This window comes from Triticum aestivum, chromosome 4B (genome assembly GCF_018294505.1).
Source record: "Triticum aestivum cultivar Chinese Spring chromosome 4B, IWGSC CS RefSeq v2.1, whole genome shotgun sequence".
Lineage (NCBI taxonomy): Eukaryota > Viridiplantae > Streptophyta > Magnoliopsida > Poales > Poaceae > Triticum > Triticum aestivum.
Genome location: NC_057804.1, coordinates 218085062 through 218106418, shown reverse-complemented (window position 1 = coordinate 218106418; position 21357 = coordinate 218085062).

Below are 21357 nucleotides of genomic sequence, written 5' to 3'. Positions count from 1 at the left end.
CGTTGCGTTCTTGAACTCCGTTTCGTTGTCACTACGAACCTTCTTGATCTTCACTTCAAATTGGTTTTGGGCCTTCCTAGCAAAGTTTTTGAAGATCTTTTGGACCTGCGATTTATAATCGAGAAAGAACACCCACGTAAATCTTGAAAAATCATCAACTATAACTAGACCAAAAGAATTTCCACCGAGACTCTTGTAAGAGTTGGGACCAAAAAGATCCATGTGAACTAGCTCAAGTGGCCTCCTTGTGGTCATAATGTTATTCACGGGATGCCTTCCTCCAACCTGTGTACCTGCTTGACAAGCACTACAAAGTCTATCCTTATCAAATATGACATCATTAACTCCCAGGATATGATTTCCCTTAATAAGCTTGTCAAGGTTTCACATACCAACATGACCTAATCGTCTATGCCATAACCTGCCTTTTGAGGATTTAGCAATGAAGCAAGTTTTAGGTTGAGCCTTTTTAGTGAAATCAACAATGTATAGATCACCTCTACGCACACCGGTAAAGACCATTTTATGATTGTCTCGACGAAACAGTTGGCAATCAACTTTATTAAATAAGACATTGAAACCAAAGTCAGCAAGTCTAGATACTGAAAGTAAGTTGTATCAAAGAGATTCAACGAGCATAACATTTCGTATGGAGCTATCATGTGATATGGCCACCTTACCGAGGCCAACCACCTTACCCTTTGAGTTGTCACCGAAAGTGACATACTTTCGAGGACTATCATTTTCAGCAAGCTCACGAAACATGTCTTTATCTCCGGTCATGTGATCGGTACATCCACTATCAAGAACCCATTCCTTTCCTCCTAACATATATCCCCGAAGATTTGCCATAAGGCCAAAATGTCTCATTGCATCATCAAGATCGAAGTCACTATCATCATCCTCATCATAGTATCCAGGTTCAACATCGTCATGTGGTGGATCAAATCCTAGAGAGGGTGATTCGTTAGAGTGAGTTTGACAATGATCTTGCTTATGAATTTTTATAGCTTCGGAAATAATATCACTAATAATTCCAACATCTCCTTTGGCACGCATAAGGTTTGTAAGCTCAAATAAACGATCACCAAACATAGGATCACTAGTATTCATTTTACTCAAAGCAATAGACTTATGGAGAATTTCATCTAGATTTTTCAAGGAATAATCTGGAAATCGTTCCTCAAGAAATTTCCATATAGTGTAGGCACACTCAAGAGTAGGCAAACATCCAATCAAGTTTCTAGGCAATCCTCTAATAATAAGTTCGGCAGTTCTAAGATTCCTAACCATGTCAATTGACTCATCAAGAGTAGGATGCATAGGATCAACATGAGGTGCACAAGGTCTAGCAATGTACTTGTTCAAATGATATTGATTGAAAATTACAAGCATCTCATTTTTCCACTCATGAAAATACTCTCCATCAAGAATAGGCACTCTATGTCTAAGACACCCCAAAGTAGACTCATCCATCTTCCTCCAATGGTGATTAAACCAAGGCAATGGAGACCAAAGCTCTGATACCACTTGTAGGACCTTGAGAAGAGGTGTCTAGAGGGGGGGGGGGATTAGACACTAAGTACCAAAGTTGCAGTTTTTAAGTTCTTAAAGTTTAAGTGGAGTTTAGGCACAAGTTTAACATTCACAACACATATCAAGCAAGCATGCAAAGATTATATGAGCAGCGGAAAGTAAAGCATACAACTTGCAAGAATGTAAAGGGAAGGGTTTTGGAGGATTCAAACGCAATTGGAGACACGGATGATTTTGGCGTGGTTCCGATAGGTGGTGCTATCGTACATCCACATTGATGGAGACTTCAACCCACGAAGGGTAACGGTTGCGCGAGTCCACGGAGGGCTCCACCCACGAAGGGTCCATGAAGAAGCAACCTTGTCTATCCCACCATGGTCGTCGCCCACGAAGGACTTGCCTCACTAGCGGTAGATCTTCACGAAGTAGGCGATCTCCTTGGCCTTACAAACTCCTTGGTTCAACTCCACAATCTTGTCGGAGGCTCCCAAGTGACACCTAGCCAATCTAGGAGACACCACTCTCCAAGAAGTAACAAATGGTGCATTGATGATGAACTCCTTTCTCTTGTGCTTCAAATGATAGTCTCCCCAACACTCAACTCTCTCTCATAGGATTTAGATCTGGTGGAAAGAAGATTTGAGTGGAAAGCAACTTGGGGAAGGCTAGAGATCAAGATTCATATGGTAGGAATGGAGTATCTTGGCCTCAACACATGAGTAGGTGGTTCTCTCTCAGAAATGATAAGTTGGAAGTGTAGGTTTGTTCTGATGGCTCTCTCCATGAATGAAGAGGAGGTGGAGGGGTATATATAGCCTCCACACAAAATCTAACTGTTACGCACAGTTTACCAAATTCGGTGGGACCGAATCATCAAACTCGGTGGGACCGAATTAGTAAACCTAGTGACCGTTAGGATTTTCCATGGGACCGAAATGCAACTCGGTAAGACCGATATGGTTAGGGTTAGGGCATAACCTAATCTTGGTAAGACCGATTACACAAACTCGGTGAGACCGATTTTGGTAATAAGCTTTCCAGAGAGTTGGTTAGGAAACCTCGGTGGGACCAAATCATCAAACTCGGTGGGACCGATTTTGATAATAAGTTAACCAGAGAGTTTGCATTGAAATCTCGGTAGTACCGATTGCTCAAACTCGGTGAGACCAATTTTGATAATGGACATACACAGAGAGATTACAATTCCATCTCGGTGAGACCGATTTGCCTAGGTTTGTGGCAGTGGCTAAGACATCCAAACTCGGTGGCGCCGGATAGAAAGAATCAGTGGGGCCGAGTTTGAATTTAGGTTTAGGACATATGTGTGGAAGTGGAAAGTAGTTGAGGGTATTTGGAGCATATCACTAAGCACTTGAAGCAAGAGGCTCATTAAGCAACACCTCATCCCTCCTTGATATCATTCGCTTTTCCTATAGACTCAATGTGATCTTGGATCACTAAAATGTAAAATGAAGAGTCTCGAGCTTGAAGCTTGAGCCAATCCTTTGTCCTTAGCATCTTGAAGGAGTTCCCACATCCTTTAGTCCATGCCACTCCATTGTTGAACTTATCTGAAACATTCTAGATGAAAGTGTTAGTCCAACAAGAGATATGTTGACATTAATTACCAAAACCACCTAAGGGGCACTTGTGCTTTCAGATGGGGTGATGGTAGTATCTAAGGGAGCAAAAACCCGTTCTTCGCAAAACACAGTGCTACCCGTTGATGCAGATAGAACCATGGTTGTACTGGCCCACAAACTAGCCCCACCACACATAATCGAGACTCTTCCAGATTGCACACTTACACCGTTGGGCAGAGAACCAGCTACAACCCATCTAACCGCAACCCCAGCGGATAGTAACCCACTTATAGTTGATAAAGCACCATGTCCACCATAGAGTACCCCCACACGAGCAGTTTGTAAAGCTATTGAAGTGCCCAAAGCACGAAGACCACCATAGCTAACCCAAGCTCCACGTTTAAAGCAGAAGAGCAACTGTTCTCAGGTCAGATTCTGTAGCTACGGTCCATACTCCTTTGCTGTTGCATCACTGTATTTACTCATACCAACTACTTTCGAATTTGAAGGATCCAATTGGAACTCCAATGGCACAACAGGTATGTTTTAAACCTATTTCTTTAATTGGATTGCCGTTCTAACTTCTTGCTCTATGTTGATTTCAGTTTAAGTTGTATAAACACTTATGTCCTCATGTGATGCACATTACAAGTGCTGCCAATGCTGTGTAGTTTCTCACACTTATATTCTATCTATGCTGCTGTGTCTTAAAAATATATGAGTTGAACTGTGTCTCTAACTTGATTAGGGAACATAAACTAGAATGATATGGATAATACAGTGACCATAGTACATAGATATATGTTTGTTTCATGATGTTATCCTGTCCACCTTACTACTGAACCGGTTTACCAAAATGAGTTTCGTATACTACAAGCTAAACCTGTGATGTGTCTGCTTGTTTCTCTTGTAGTATGCAAACAGAATATTGGAGAAGAGCACCCCACTATGCAATGGTAGAGAAAGTAATGCAGATAAGGTTCAAGATAGTGAGACAACCCTATTGGTCTCCAAGAAAGGTAATAAAAACAATCTTGTAGACAGTGAGAAAACCCCACAGTCCTGCATTGATGTAGTGTTCAAGTTACTGGCCAGTACCACTGGCACAAGCTCTTCGAACTCGCTGCCTGAATCACTTTGGCTTCTTCAGTCTCAGCTACAAGCTGAAAGGCATCAGTCAGCTGTGTTGCGGCAAGAAGATGAAGGACTGAGGAAGTCCCTGCAGAATTTAGATGCTTACTTTCTTGTGCAACAGCAAGTGCTGGAGGATTTAAGCGCCAAGCAAGAGAAAGTTAATAAGCTTGCTAAGCATCTTGCCAGCATTATGGGTACCCAGGATATTGTTTCTTGAACCCTTATGAAGTGGTTTCAGTTCTGGACTTGTTTTGCTGCGGCATTTATATGATGCTTTGTTCCCTATATTTGCACTGGTGGCGAACTTTGATGCCCAGTGGATGTAATATGTGTAATAGCCGTGATAGCCTAGCATAAGTTGCTTGCTTATTTATTTCCTTGTTGTCTTGTTTATTTGTTTGCTTGTAGTCATTGCAGTTCTTTTTCCGCGGTTTGCTAGTGGCTGCAATAACCTATTTTTTAAAACTAGGCCACAATAACCATGGGCTAATATTTACTGTAGTGACACTGGGCCTCCTACGGGCCATAGAAACAGTGGACCTTCTACGGGCCTTAGAAACAGTAGGCCTTCTACGGGCCGTAGAAACAATGGGCCTTCTACGGTCCATAGAAACAATGGGCCTTCTACGGGCCGTATCACCAATGGGCCTTATACGGGCCGTATGATCGATTGGCCAAACATGGGCCAATAACAGGCCGCATTATGGTCGTAAACGGGCTAGAGTTGGACTCGTCCGTTCATGGGCCGACCATAATGGGCCATCATTAATAGGCTGGATTTGATGACGCTATGAAAATGGCCCAACGTATTAACATACCACAAACGGGCCGACTGTAACCACAGACTGAATTTGGCCCACAAGCAGAAAATGAAAGTAACGGGCCATAAGTAAACCAATGCTGGAAATTAGCCCAAGAATAAATGGGCTCTGAGAAGGCCGAAAGATAACATGGGCTAGAAACGGCCCAACTGAATAACGGGGCCTTAGTGGGTATAAAGTGATACACTATTCATTACGGGCCAGTTTCACCACATGCCGTTAGTGGGTATAAAGTGATACATTGTTCATTGCGGGCCAGTTTCACCACGGGCCATTAATAGGCCAAGAGTTACATAGGGCCTCATATGGGCCGAAAGACGTCATGGGCCATACATGGGTGAGAAGTGAAAATGGGCTGGAATCATATTGGATGGCCTAGATGACGCTACTGGGCCTAATTCAGATAGGGTGTAACGGCCTTGGGTTAGCGGGCTGTAAATGGGCTATATGCGAACATGCCGTTAACAGGCTTTCCATGGGCCGGGCCGCCACCTTTTGACCAAGTCAAACGGGACGGCCTTTTCACAGGAATGGGCCTCTGTTGGGCCGTGCCACGTGTCAACGTATCATAGGCGCCTTCTGTCCAATGAGTGGATGACATCTGTCCCAATGATGAGCCGACACATGTTTCCTCCAGCCAATGATGATTTTACACATGGAAAATCCCCATTGGTCGGGGCTGTTAATGGGTTATCGGATCGAAAACCCGCCCCGATAGCTTAACGGCGTTCCGTTACAGTGGATGCCACGTGTCGGTCACCCTTGACGAAAGCACTTCTGTGACGTGCTATTTATCGTCATGGAAGTGGACACTTCCGTGATGATAATTTTGGTAATGTCATGGAACACTTCTACGACAGCACAAGTATGACTATCTTGATTCTGTCATAAAATCGTCATGGATGTACATGCATGACAAAAAACGCGACCTACTGTGACAAACACGTATCATCACAGAAGTGTATTTTTTTGTAGTGGTAATGACTGATTTGCCACTGTGCTGACCCCTTGATCTATAAAAGGAGGCCCATGGCAACCATAGAAAGGATTCGGATCCCTGTACACTCATACGCACGTAGCTGTTCTCGTCCCAAGGCAACCCTGCCAGGCAGAGAGCGCTGCATTTTCCACTACCATCCACCATCAATCCACCAAAGCAAGAGTAGAGTTTTACGCCTCGCGGCGGCCTGAACCTGGGTAAAAACTGCCCGTGTGATCTCTGTCGGGCTGCCTCACGCTCCTCCGCTCTTTGTACAACGTGCCATCCCCCCATCGAACCAGAAAGGGGCTCGCAGCCCCATAGGTGGCCGTGGTTCCCCCATGACAGTGACAAAAGCTTAAACCCTAGTTTATGCACTATTCCGTAAGGGACTGATTTGGATCCAAAAGCTTAATGCTATGGTTAGAATTTATTCTTAATACTTTTCTCATAGTTGCGGATGCTTGTGAGGGGGTTAATCATAAGTAGGAGGTTTCTTCAAGTAAGAAGAGCACCTAAGCACCGGTCCACCCACATATCAAATTATCAAAGTAGCGAACACAAATCAAACCAACATCATGAAAGTGATTAGCTGAAATTCCCGTGGGCCCTCAAGAACATTTTTCTTATCATAAGACACTATTTTGGCCTATCCTTTGCCTCAAAGGGATTGGGATACCGTGCTGCACTTTTGTTACCATTACTGTTACTTGCTCGTTACAAATTATCTTGCTATCAAACTACTCGTTACTTATAATTACAATGCTTGCAGACATCACCTTGCTGAAAACCGCTTGTCATTTCCTTCAGCTCCTCGTTGGGTTTGACACTCTTACTTATCGAAAGTACTACGATTGATCCCCTATACTTGTGGGTCATCAGAGGGGAGGCCTAGCTGGGCTGCGGTGGCTGCAAGGAGGCCTTTTCCCTTTTGTTAAAATATGTAGGTTCAAATTCCCAGATGAAGAAAAGGAAAAGAACAGGGTGTAACAGAAAGAATGAGAAGGAAATAAAAATATACTTGAGCTCCTGGATTTATGCATAATTTGAATAAAATGGTTTGGACGTTTTTAGAGATAGAAAAATAAACCAAATATGAATTAAATTCAAACCTGATGCATTTTTGAACCCAAACAAAACAAACCCAAATGTGCTAAAAATTGGCAGAGAGGTTGATACAGGAAAAGAATAAAAATTATTTGGGGCAGGAAAAAGGACACTTGCATATATGGGTGAAATTTGAAAGAAAGGAAGAAGTGAAATGGTTCGCACTTGAAGAAGGGCCTTGAAGAAAAAATGAAGATGAAACAACAATAGGAGGAGGAAGGGAAGATAGAGAGCACACAAACAACACATTGACACAAGGAATGCAACCCACATAGATCATGATGAAAGCAATAAAAAGACAAGAGGCACAATGCAATATAACATGATGCAAGCAATATATGACAATGGCACCTAACATGATCATGGAATGTAACAAATAAAAGAAACAATGCAAAACAAAGATGAATACGATGCATGATGCAACAATAACTTAAAACAAACACCACCAGCATGTCATCAAGAACATATGACAAAAATAATGGAGGCCTCGGTCTTGGGTCATCACACCGCCCCTCCCCCCGACCAGAAGCCACATTTCCACTGTTCCACCTTCCTTTCCAAGTTGAAACCTTCACTGCTTACTTGCAGCGCCGCCTCCTCACTGGTGACCCTTCTTCTTGCTGCGCGAGCTCGTTGATATAGCCAGGTAATCCACACCCCCTCCCCACATGCCCTGACCGACGGTGTGACACCTTCCACCCAAATCACTGCCGCATCCTCCAAATAAGTGCCACCCACAACCATTTTGCACGCAGTATAGCAAGGAGCTCAGGAGCATCTGGTAGCGGAGAAGCAAACTGCGGCCGCGCACGCAGATGAGGTCGCGATAGCCGCCATGCGTGCTAACCGCCAGATCTTGGAGGAGCACCTCGCCTTTGAGGCCACCGTCAATGGTGCCAGACCATTGGCTACTTTAAAATACAATTTGTGGTATTTTCTCGAGGCCATCGTCTGTCGGTGAGAACGACACCTATAGGATCAACGAAATCCCTACTGTGGTCGGCGGGCGTGGGGTTCTGAGAAGAGTAGGTCTAAGAGCAAGCACAAAGGTCGTTTACCCAGGTTCGGTCCGCAGAGATCGCGTAATACCCTAGTCCTACTTTGGTGTGTATATCAGTGTTCTTGAACTAGCTATCGAGCATGACTTGCTCAGAGAGTCGAATCTCCCTCCAATACGCCTTGGGCCTCCTTTTATAATCGAAGGAGGCGCTAAAGTGGCACACAGGAGGTGGAAAGGGTACAGTAGCTATGCTTATCCCTTGTCATTACGGGACAAGACGCATTAAATGCACCCTTGAGGTGTCCCCTCGCTTTATTGCCGCCTCGCCCTGCTTCGACACGTGCCCATGCCAGCGAGGCGGTCAATGCCATGTAGGCTGGCAGGCTGCTGAGGTGGCACGGTGGCAGCGTCTTAATGAAGATCCGCATGCCACCACACAGGTGCTTGCTGAGTTGGCCTTGGGACCGCACGTCGCCAGCAGGTGCTTGCCTGGCTGGCTGGGCTGGCAGCTGCATGGGAATGGCGGTGGGATCTTGGCACGCGCCCGCCCGGCCGTGGCCCTGCTGATGTCCTCGGCAAGAGTCTTGCCAACGTGGCACCGCGGTCATCCTCGGCAAGGATGTTGCCGGAGGTCTCGTCTTCTGGTCCTCATCTGATCTTGTGTGTCAATGATCTTCACAAAGATCTGCATGCTATCATGGAGGTGCCTCCCGAGCCTTGGTTCGAACATCATTGATGATGTTGGAAACCTCGGGCTCAAGGGTGGCGCTCTCTTGCCGAGGCTGTGGAAGCCGTCCCGGCAAGGGTCTTGCCGGGGGAGTCCACCTCGCCCCCTTGATCTTTGTGTTTCTGGTCTAGCATTGCTTTGATCGTCTCGCAACCTCGGCTTCCCTCCTTTACCCCGCTAAGTGTGGCTGCAGGCGCGGCTCTGACTGCCCGTGCATAGGTAAAGGGGTGCAAAGTAGAGCCCCTACGTCTGTACACCGACAGGAGCCCCCGGGTCTGGGCCACACATAAGCATGATACGTTGTTGGGCCAGGCCTAGAATGGTGCGTGGGCAGGTGGGGCCAATTTTTACCGAGGTAACTTTTCCGCCCGCTGCGCTTTCCCACGACCCGCGTTGAACGCGCGACGTGGAATGCCGTGCGTGACGTGGGAGGCATGCGTGGGGCACCTACTGTAAGCAGGCGTCACGTTGCAGTAAATGGTAAAGAGGCGGCCCGCGCCTTCCCCATAAAAATGAGTGGTGAACAAATTACTGTCGAGCAATTGATAGAAAAGCAAATAATTATGAGATTATCTAGGCATGATCATGTATATAGGCATCACGTCCGTGACAAGTAGACCGAGTCCTGCCTGTATCTACTACTATTACTCCACACATCAAACGCTATCCAGCATGCATCTAGAGTATTAAGTTCATAAAGAACAGAGTAACGCACTAAGAAAGATGGCATGATGTAGAGGGATAAACTCATGCAATATGATATAAACCCCATCTTTTTATCCTCGATGACAACACTACAATATGTGCCTTGCTGCCCCTGCTGTCACTAGGAAAGGACACCGCAAGATTGAACCCAAAGCTAAGCACTTATCCCATTGCAAGAAAGATCAATCTAGTAGGCCAAACCAAACTGATAATTCGAAGAGACTTGCAAAGATAACTTAATCACACATAAAAGAATTCAGAGGAGATTCAAATATTTCTCATAGATAAACTGGATCATAAACCCACAATTCATGAGATCTCGACAAACACACCACGAAAAGAGTTACATTGAATAGATCTCCAAGAAGATGAAGGAGAACATGGTATTGAGATCCAAAAAGAGAGAAGAAGCCATCTAGCTAATAACTATGGACCCAAAGGTCTGTGGTAAACTACTCACAACTCATCACAGGGGCTATGGTGTTGATGTACAAGCCCTCCGTGGTTTATTCCCCCTCCGGCGGAGCGCCGGTGAAGGATCCAAGATGGGATCTCGCGGATACAGAAGGTTGCGGCGGTGCAATTAGGTTTTCGTGGCTTGTTCTGATGTTCTCGGGGTACGTGGGTATATATAGGAGGAAGAAGTAGGTCGGTGGACGCCTGAGGGGCCCACAAGATAGGGGGCGTGCCTAGTAGGGGGGTGTGCCCTCCACCCTCATGGCCGCCTCGGCTGATTCTTGACTTGCACTCCAAGTCCTCTGGATCACGTTTGTTCCAAAAATCACACTCCCAAAGGTTTCATCTCGTTTGGACTCTGTTTGATATTCCTTTTCTTCAAAATACTGAAATAGGCAAAAAAAACTGCAATACGGGCTGGGCGTCCGGTTAGTAGGTCAGTCCCAAAAATGATATAAAAGTGTGAAGTAAAGCCCATAAATATCCAAAATAGGTAATATAATAGCATGGAAAAATAAAAAATTATAGATACGTTGGAGACGTATCAAGCATCCCCAAGCTTAATTCCTGCTCGTCCTCGAGTAGGTAAATGATAAAAACAGAATTTTTGATGTGGAATGCTACCTAGCATAATTCTCAATGTAATTTTCTTTATTGTGGCATGAATGTTCAAATCCAAATGATTCAAAATAAAAGTTCATATTGACATAAGAAATAATAATACCGTCTTCTCAAAATAACATGGCCAAAGAAAGTTATCCCTACAAAATTATATAGTCTGGCTGTTGCTCTATCTTCATCACACAAAGTATTTAATCATGCACAACCCCGATGACAAGCCAAGCAATTGTTTCATACTTTAGTAATCTCAAACTTTTTCAACTTTCACGCAATACATGAGCGTGAGCCATGGACATAGCACTATATGTGGAATAGAATGGTGGTTGTGGAGAAGACAAAAAAATAGGAAGATAGTCTCACATCAACTAGGTGTATCAACGGGCTATGGATATGCCCATTAATAGATATCAATGTGAGTGAGTAGGGATTGCCATGCAACGGATGCACTAGAGCTATAAATGTATGAAAGCTCAACAAAAGAAACTAAGTGGGTGTGCATCCAACTCACTTGCTCACGAAGACCTAGGGCATTTTGAGGAAGCCCATCATTGGAATATACAAGCCAGGTTCTATAATGAAAAATTCCCACTACTATATGAAAGTGACAACATAGGAGAGTCTCTATCATGAAAATCATGGTGCTACTTTGAAGCACAAGTGTGGTAAAAAGGATAGTAGCATTGTCCCTTCTCTCTTTTTCTCTCATTTTTTTAATTGGCCTTTCTCTTTATTTTTTTGGCCTTTCTCTCTTTCTTTCTTTTTTTAAAGTCTGAAGTCTCATCTCGACTTGTGGGGGAATCATAATCTCCATCATCATTTCCTCACTGGGACAATGCTCTAATAATGAAGATCAACACACTTTTATTTACTTACAACTCAAGATTACAACTCAATACTTAGAACAAGATATGACTCTATATGAATGCCTCTGGCGGTGTACCGGGATATGCAATGAATCAAGAGTGACATGTATGAAAATTATGAAGGTGGCCTTGCCACAAATACAATGTCAACTACATTATCATGCAAAGAGCAATATGACAATAGTGATGCGTGTCATATAAACGGAACGGTGGAAAGTTGCATGGCAATATATCTCGGAATGGCTATGGAAATGCCATAATAGGTAGGTATGGTGTCTGTTTTGAGGAAGGTATATGGTGGGTGTATGGTACCGGCAAAAGTTTCGCGACACAAGAGAGGCTAGCAATGGTGTAAGGAGGAGAGTGTGTATAATCCATGAACTCAACATTAGTCATAAAGAACTCATGTACTTATTGCAAAAATCTACAAGCCATCAAAAACAAATTACTACGTGCATGCTCCTAGGGGGATAGATTGGTAGGAAAAGACCATCGCTCATCCCCTACCGCCACTCGTAAGGAATACAATTAATAAATAAAATTGTGCTCCAACTTCATCACAAAGCGGTTCACCATACGTGCATGCTACGGGAATCACAAACTTTAGCACAAGCATTCTTTAAATTCATAATCACCCAACTAGCATGACTCTAATATTACCACCTCTATGTCTCAAAACAATTATCAAGTATCAAATTGATCATAGCATCCAATTCACTTTCTATGATAGTTTTTATTATACCCAACTTGGATGCTCATCATTCTAGGACCAATTTTATAACCATAGAAAATACCATGCTGTTCTAAGAGACTCTCAAAATAATATAAGTGAAGCATGAGAGATCAATAATTTCTTCAAAATTAAGCCACCGCCGTGCTCTAAAAAGATATAAGTGAAGCACTAGAGCAAAAACTATCTAGCTCAAAAGATATAAGTGAAGCACATAGTGTATTCTAATAAATTTCAATCAAGTGGGCTTCTAACAAAAGGTGTGTACAGCAAGGAAGATTGTGGAAAACTAGAAAGCAAAGACTAATATCATACAAGACGCTCCAAGCAAAACACATATCATGTGGCGAATAAAAATATAGCTCCAAGTAAAGTTACCAATGAACGAAGACGAAAGAGGGGATGCCTTCCGGGGGCATCCCCAAGCTTAGGCTTTTGGCTATTCTTGAATATCTTGGGGTGCCATGGGCATCCCCAATCTTAGGATTTTGCCACTTGTTATTCCATAGTCCATCAAATCTTTACCCAAAACTTGAAAACTTCACAACACAAAACTCAACAGGAAATCTCATAAGCTCTGTTAGTGAAAGAAAGAAAAACCACCACATAAGGTACTGTAATGAACTCATTCTTTATTTATATTGGTGTTAAACATACTGTATTTAAAGTTCTCTATGGTTCATACCACTTAATACTAGCCGTAGATGCATCAAAATAAGCAAACAACACATGAAAAACAGAATCTGTCAAAAACAGAACAATCTGTAGCAATCTGTAATCCTCGAATACTTATGGAACTCTCAAAATCCTACCAAAATAGGAAGTCCTGGTAAATTTGTCTATTGATCTACAACAAAAAGAATCAAAGCAAAATTACGTTTCTGTGAATTAGCAAAATTATTTTCGTGCGGGCAAAGTTTCTGTTTTTTAACAGAATCAAATTAACTATCACCATAGGTTATCCTGTTGGTTCTACTTGGCACAAACACTAATGAAAACATAAAAACACATCTAAACAAAAGGTAGAAGCAAGATTTATTACTAAACAGAAACAAAAACAAAAAACACAAATAAAATTGGGTTGCCTCCCAACTAGCGCTATCGTTTAACGCCCCTAGCTAGGCATAAAAGCGAGGATAGATCTAAGTAGTGCCATCTTTGATTTTTAATTTCTTAGAGGGATCATGATCGAATCTGGGAGGTTCTTTACGTTTCCCTTCATATTAGGAAATTTTTATATCTACAACATCCACCGCTTATTTCAAAGGGTAATCAACATATTCATGCGGTGAAGATGTCCACTAATACTCTTGAGGGGTTCAAGAGACTTTTGTACAAAAATTGTTACTTAGCAAATCTTTCCGAAAACTTGTGTCTCTACTTGGGTAGGTTGTGCTCCCCCTTTTTGAGATAGTGTTCCCACTATTCCCTCTATTATTCCATGCATAATATTGGGGTTGATTTCAATAAAATTACCCTTGGCAATACAATCCAAGAGTTGTCTGTGGGACATATCTAGTCCAACATAAAAATTGCGAAGTAAAATACTGAAATTTACCTCTAGGGTGCAATTACGATAAGACTCTATCATCCTATACCAAGCATCTTTTAAATTTTCTCCTTGCCTTTGCTTGAAGTGAAAAACTTCAAACTCGGGGGACAAAGGAGCGGATAAAGGAGTAGCCATAACAACAAAGATAAACTGACACACGAGCACACAAGAGAGCAAGCGAAAGAGAGAGGAGATTGGGAAAGAGAGGGCGAATAAGACGACAAGGGTGAAGTGGGGGACAGGAAAACGAGAGGTAAATGGCAAATAATGTAAATGCGAGGGAGATGTGTTTGTGATGGGTACTTGGTATGTCTTGACTTGAGCGAAGACCTCCCCGGCAACGGCGCCAGAAATCCTTCTTGCTACGTCTTGAGCTTGCGTTGGTTTTCCTTGAAGAGGAAAGGGTGATGCAGCAATAGTAGCGTAAGTATTTCCATCAGTTTTTGAGAACCAAGGTATCAATCCAGTAGGAGGCTCCTCAGAAGTCCCACACACCTAAACAAACAAACAAAGAACTAGTAACCAACGCAATAAAGGGGTTGTCAATCCCTTCACGGCCACTTGCGAAAGTGAGATCTGATAGAGATAAATATATTTTTGGTATTTTTATGATATAGATTGGAGAAGTAAAGATGCAAATAAAAGTAGATTGAAAGCTTATATGATAAAAGATAGACCCGGGGGCCATAGGTTTCACTAGTGGCTTCTCTCAAGATAGCATAAGTATTACGGTGGGGGAAGAAATTACTGTCGAGCATTTGATAGAAAAGCGAATAATTATGAGATTATCTAGGCATGATCATGTATTTAGGCATCATGTCCGTGACAAGTAGACCGACTCCTGCCTGTATCTACTACTATTACTCCACACATCGACCGCTATCCAGCATGCATCTAGAGTATTAAGTTAATAAAGAACAGAGTAACACATTAAGAAAGATGACATGATATAGAGGTATAAACTCATGCAATATGATATAAACCCCATCTTTTTATCCTCGATGGCAACAATAAAATACATGCCTTGCTGCCCCTGCTATCACTGGGAAAGGACACCGCAAGATTGAACCCAAAGCTAAGCACTTCCATTGCAAGAAAGATCAATCTAGTAGGCCGAACCAAACTGATAATTCGAAGAGACTTGCAAAGATAACTTAATCACACATAAAAGAATTCAGAGGAGATTCAAATATTTCTCATAGATAAACTTGATCATAAACCCAGAATTCATCGGATCTCGACAAACACACCGCAAAAAGAGTTACATCGAATAGATCTCCAAGAAGATCAAGGAGAATATGGTATTGAGATCCAAAAAGAGAGAAGAAGCCATCTAGCTAATAACTATGGACCCGAAGGTCTTTGGTAAACTACTCACAACTCATCGGAGGGGCTATGGTGTTGATGTATAAGCCCTCTATGGTTGATTCCCCCTTCAACGGAGCGCCGGTGAAGGATCCAAGATGGGATCTCGCGGATACAGAAGGTTGCAGCGGTGGAATTAGGTTTTCGTGGCTTGTTCTGATGTTCTCGCGGATACAGAAGGTTGCAGCGGTGGAAGTAGGTCGGTGGACGCCCGAGGAGCCCACGAGATAGGGGGCACGCCGAGTAGGGGGGGCTCCACCCTCGTGGCTGCCTCGTCTGTTTCTTGACTTGTACTCCAAGTCCTCTGGATCATGTTTGTTCCAAAAATCACGCTCCCGAAGGTTTCATCCTGTTTGGACTCCATTTGATATTCCTTTTCTCTGAAATACTGAAATAGGCAAAAAAACAGCAATACGGGCTGGGCCTCCGGTTAATAGGTTAGTCCCAAAAATGATATAAAAGTGTAAAGTAAAGCCCATAAACCTCGAAAACAGGTAATATAATAGCATGGAACAATCAAAAATTATAGATACATTGGAGACATATCAGGGGGTGCCACCCAGGCTTGTGCCTCCCCTGGACATCGTCTCGTTCTCTGTGAAGCCTCTTGGGTCTTTTCTTATCCATAAATAATCACTATAACTTTTCGTGGCATTTGGACTCTGTTTGGTATGGATTTTGTGGACAACCAAAAACATGCAAAAACAACAACTAGCACTGAGCACTAGGTTAATAGGTTAGTTCATGAAAATCATATAAAAGTGCACCAAAACCATATAAAATTGTTGTAAACAAGGCATGAATACTTCATATATTATATATACGTTGGAGATGTATCAGCATCCTCAAGTTTAATTCCTGCTCTTCCTTGAGTAGATAAATTATAAAATAAATAACTAATGAAGTGTGAATGCTATCATAGTGCAGGAGTTCAGTCAGCGATAATTTCAATCACTTCTCCTAGCATCATAAACAACATATCTTTCTCATAAAAGTCATCATGATAAAGTAGCAATCATTTCACATGTTATGGTTTAAACAATGCATTCTTTTGAAATTTAACAACCTATGTTCGTAGTCACTAAACAATTAACATTCTTCTTATTTTCAGAAAAGTCGAAGTAAGATCTCCACATGCTCAATTATCATTTAGTCATGAATTACTTCTAGTACTCGAAGCACATTTTTACAACAAACTACATTCATCGAACACAGAGGAAGATAGGGGCTTAATGTTTTGCCTACCTACTTACTTACCATAGAGATAATTGTCAACAATAATAACTCATGATCAAATATATTAACTAATATATATTCTTGAATCTTTCCCCACCACATGATGCTTGCCAAGTGGAGAATAACTGAGGGTGGAATAAGAAGTTGACTCAACATGAAAGTTAAATAGACAGACTCTTCGTAGAGGGAACATTGATTTTCTTATGTGCCAGAGCTCATTGCTTAAAATTGAGATAATTTCATTCCAGAGGACTTTTCCTATCAACGTTTAACGATGAAGTTTTCAATATCTTCCATGCTAAACAAATTAATGGCGGTTCTCATAATGAAAAAGGTTTTACTCCCCCACAACCATACAAACACAAGTCATGGCTAGACGAATCCACGGGTGCCCTCCAATCAATCAACTTTCCATGGGGAGTTTTATTTTTATTTTTATTTTATTAAGTTAAGCAGGACTGGGCATCCCTTTTACGAGCCTCCCTTAAATTTTACAAGTGAATAAACTCTTGTCGGCGAGTAAAACCCACTTATCATGGAATATATTGACTACCCCATCTCTCCATGAGTGGTATTGTAGAATCAACAAGATAGGTCAAGAGGGGGTTGAACAGACAATTAACCAACCAAAGGTGCAGTTTTTAGTTTTCTTGAAGTTTAGGCAGATTTTGGCACTAGTTAAGATGACATCAATACTTCCTACACATGCATATCTATAGATAGGGTAGCAGAAATAGTAGACCATGCAATTTGTGTGGAAAGTAAAGGGGTTGAGATGGGAAGATCAAATGCGACAAAGACACAGTGGTTTTTGGTGTGGTTCCGATAGGCGGTGCTATCATACATCACGTTGATGGAGACTTCAACTTCAACCCACGGAGGGTAACGCCTACGCGAGTCCATGGAGGGCTCCACCCATGAAGGGTCCACGAATAAGCAACCTTGTCTATTCCACCATGGCTTACATGCAAGAAGGACTAGCCTCACTTAGGGAAGATCCTCACAAAGTAGGCGATTTCCTTACCCTTACAAATTCGTTGGTTCAACTCCACAAGATCTTGGAGGCTCCCAAGTGACATCTAACCAATCTAGGAGAGACCAATCTCCAAAAGGTAATATATGGTGTTGTTGATGATGAACTCCTTGCTCTTGTGCTTCAAAAGATAGTCTCCTCAACACTCAATCACTCTCTCATAGATTTGGCTTGGGTGGGAGAAAGATTGGAGTGGAAAGCAACTTGGGGAGGCTAGCAATCAAGGTTCAAATGGTTCATCTATGTGAATTGTATGCCACATAATCACACACATCTTGTTAAGTTGAACCATTTCTGTTGTGTTCCCTAATCGAAAACAGTTCGTCCAAGTGAACCGTATGCCGTATATCACACACACCTTGATCTGGTTAACCATTTCTGTTGCATTCCCTAATAGCAAACAATTCATCAGAGCAAACTGCATGCCGTATATCGCACACACATTGATATGGCTGCCCGTTTCTGTTGTTCTGCCTCATCGAAAACAGTTCGGATGGATCAACCATGTGCCCTGCATCGCACACACAACTAAAATCAGAATCGTGTTTGATGGCTCCGCCAGCGCAAATGTTTTGCATCTTTTTTGACAGGTTTTTTCCATCACCGTTTATGATTAATGCATCACACACAGTTTTGTAAAAGGGTCCCTGATCGAAGTGTGGCATTAGCAGCATCCTACAGTAGTGCTGACAACTCTACAAATCTCTGCTTTCCTTTGCGAAGGGCCTACCTATATAATTTTATGCAATTTTTATTTTTATTTGAGTCTCCATATTCTCTTATAAAGCACCAACTATGGAGCACTATGATCATACTTGAGAATTGGATGTAGCTAATATTCGAGTGTGTTTCGTGAATGGATCAATGATTGAGCATGATGGGCTAGGGATAACTTTCTTTAGTGTTCATATTTTGAAAACATGGTTTCTTGTTCGTATGCTTGAGTATTGAAGTCTTCATGTGAAATATAGACTATTTCTTTGAACCATCTAAAGTCCAAATGTCCATTCTACAAAAGAAATGAATATATGATGAACATGTTAGGCAGCGTTCCACATCAAAAATTCTTTTTTTATCATTTACGTACTCGGGGATGAGTAGGAATTAAGCTTGGGGATGCTGATACGTCTCCAATGTGTCTATAATTTTTGCTTGCTCCATGCTATTATATTATCAAATTTGGATTTTTATATTCATTTTATAGCAACTTTATATCATTTTTTGGGACTATCCTATTGACATAGTGCCAAGTGCCAGTTGTTGTTTTTTGCTTGTTGTTTTACTTCACAGAATATCCCTACCAAACGGAGTCCAAACACAATGAAACTTTTTGGAGATTTTTTGGACTAGAGACAACTTGGGAGCCAAGTAAGCACCTGGGGGAGGCCCGTGGGGCCCACAAGACACCAGGGCACTCTATAGGCCCCTAGCACACCCTAATGGGTTGTGGGGCCCATGGGGGTCTCCTCCATCGCCTCTCAGCTCTATAAATACCCAAATTATCCAGAAACCCTGGGGGATTTGATGAAACACAATTCCAGCCACCACAAGTTCCAAAACCACAAGATCCAATCTAGAGCCCTATTTCGGCACTCCATCAGAGGGGAACACGATCACAGAGGACTTCATCATCCTCATTGATGCTCCTCCGATAATGCATGAGTAGTTCACAATAGACCTACGGGTCCGTAGGCAGTAGCTAAATGGCTTCTTCTCTCTTCTTGGTTCTCGATACATTGGTCTCTTGGAGATCTATTTGATATAATGACTTTTGGCAGTGTGTTTGTTGGGATCCGATGAAGTTCTAGTTTTTGATCAGATTTATATCCATGAATATTATTTGAGTCTTATTCGATCTCTTATATGCATGATTATTTATAGCCTCGTATTTCTTCTCCGAATCTTTGGTTTAGTTAGGCCAACTAGATTCATTTTTCTTACAATGGGAAGAGGTGCTTTGTGATGGGTTCGATATTGCGGTGTCCTCACCCTATGACAGAAGGGGTAGCAAGGGACGCATGTATTGTTGCTATTAAGGATAAAAATATGGGGTCTATTCCTACATGAATAGATCTTATCTACATAATGTCGTAGTTCTTATTGCATTAGTCCATTTCTCCGTGAACTTAATACACTAGATGCATGCTGGATAGCGGCCGATGTGTGGAGTAATAGTGGTAGATGCAGGCAGGAATCGGTCTACTAATCTTGGATGTGATTCCTATATTCATGATTCCTTGGATATCGTCATAATTATTTGTTCTTGTATCAATTTCCCAACAGTAATTTGTTTACCCACCGTGTGCTATTTTTTTGAGAGAAGCCACTAGTGAAATCTACGGCCTCTGAGTCTATCTTTGATCATATTTGCTTTCTGGTCTATTTTTTGCCATATTTGTTTTCCGATCTATTATTTCAAAAACCCAAAAACACCTTGCTGCACTTTTTCTTTACTTATTTTTTGTGTGCTTGATTCAGATCTATTTATCCAAACTCATACACATTTATCTATCTTTTTACCGAGGAGGGATTAACAACCCCTCTTATGTGTTGGGTTGCAAGTATTTGTTCTTTGTGTGTCGTTACCGTTTACATAGTGTTGATTGGTTCTCCTACTAGATTGATACCTTAGTTTCACAACTGAGGGAAATACTTATCATAGTTGTGCTGCATCATCCCTTCCTCTTTGGGGAAATACCAACAAAGTCTCTAGCCACGTCAAATGAATTTCTGGTGCCGTTGCCGAGGAGACATCATCAACATCTATCAGGTTCCTAATCACAAATCTCATCTCCTCGAAATTTACATTATTTGCCATTTGCCTCTCATTTCTTCTCCCTGACTTCACAAAAAAAAATTCCTTTTTTATTCGCCTTCTTTTTCGTTCGCTTTTTTCTCGTTAGATCTATCTTTTTGCTTGCAATCTTGTTTGCATAGTCATGGTGTCTCAAAAAATACTAAATTGTGTGATTTTTCCAATACGAATAATAATGATTTTATTTGCACTCTGGTTGCTCCTCCCCCCACTAGTGCGGAGTCTTGTGATATCAATGCCGCTTTGTTGAATCTTGTTGTGAAAGATCAAGTTTCCGGTACTCCTAATGAGGATGTTGTGTCCCATCTAAACACATTTGTAGAATTGTGTAATATGCAAAATAAAAAATATGTGGAAAATGATATTGTTAAATTGAAATTGTTTCCTTTGTATTTGACGGATCATGCAAAATTTTGGTTTTCTTCATTTCCTCTTAATAGTATCGATTCTTGGGATAAGTGCAAAGATGCTTTTACTACTAAGTATTTTTCACTCGTGAAAATTATTTCCCTTAGTAATCAATTCATGAATTTTAAGCAACTTGAGCATGAACATGTTGCATAATCTTGGGAAAGAATGAAATTGATGCTAAGAAATTGTCCTTACTCATGGTTTAAATCTTTGGATGATTGTACAAAAAAATTATGCGGGATTGAATTTTGTTTCTAGAAATCTTTTAGATTCCACCGCAGGTCGTACTTTTATGGAAATTAATTTGGGTGAAGCTACTAAATTGCTTGATAATATTATGGAAAATTATTCACAATGGCGTACCAAAAGGGCACCTACTAGTAAAAAAAGTTAATTCGTCTGTGGAAATTAGTACTTTGAGTGAAAAAGTTGATGCTCTTATGAAGTTGGTTGCTTGTAAAAGTGCTCCTATTGATCTTAATGATGTGCCTTTGTCTACTTTGATTGAACAAAATAGTGATCCTGTAGATGTGAATTTTGTCTCACGAAACAATTTTAATAACAATGCTTATAGAGGCAATTTTAATCCTAGGCCTTTTCCTGGAAATTCCTCTAATAACTAAAAATAATAGAAACCCCTCTGATCTTGAGAGTACTATTAAAGAATTTATCAATGCTCAAAA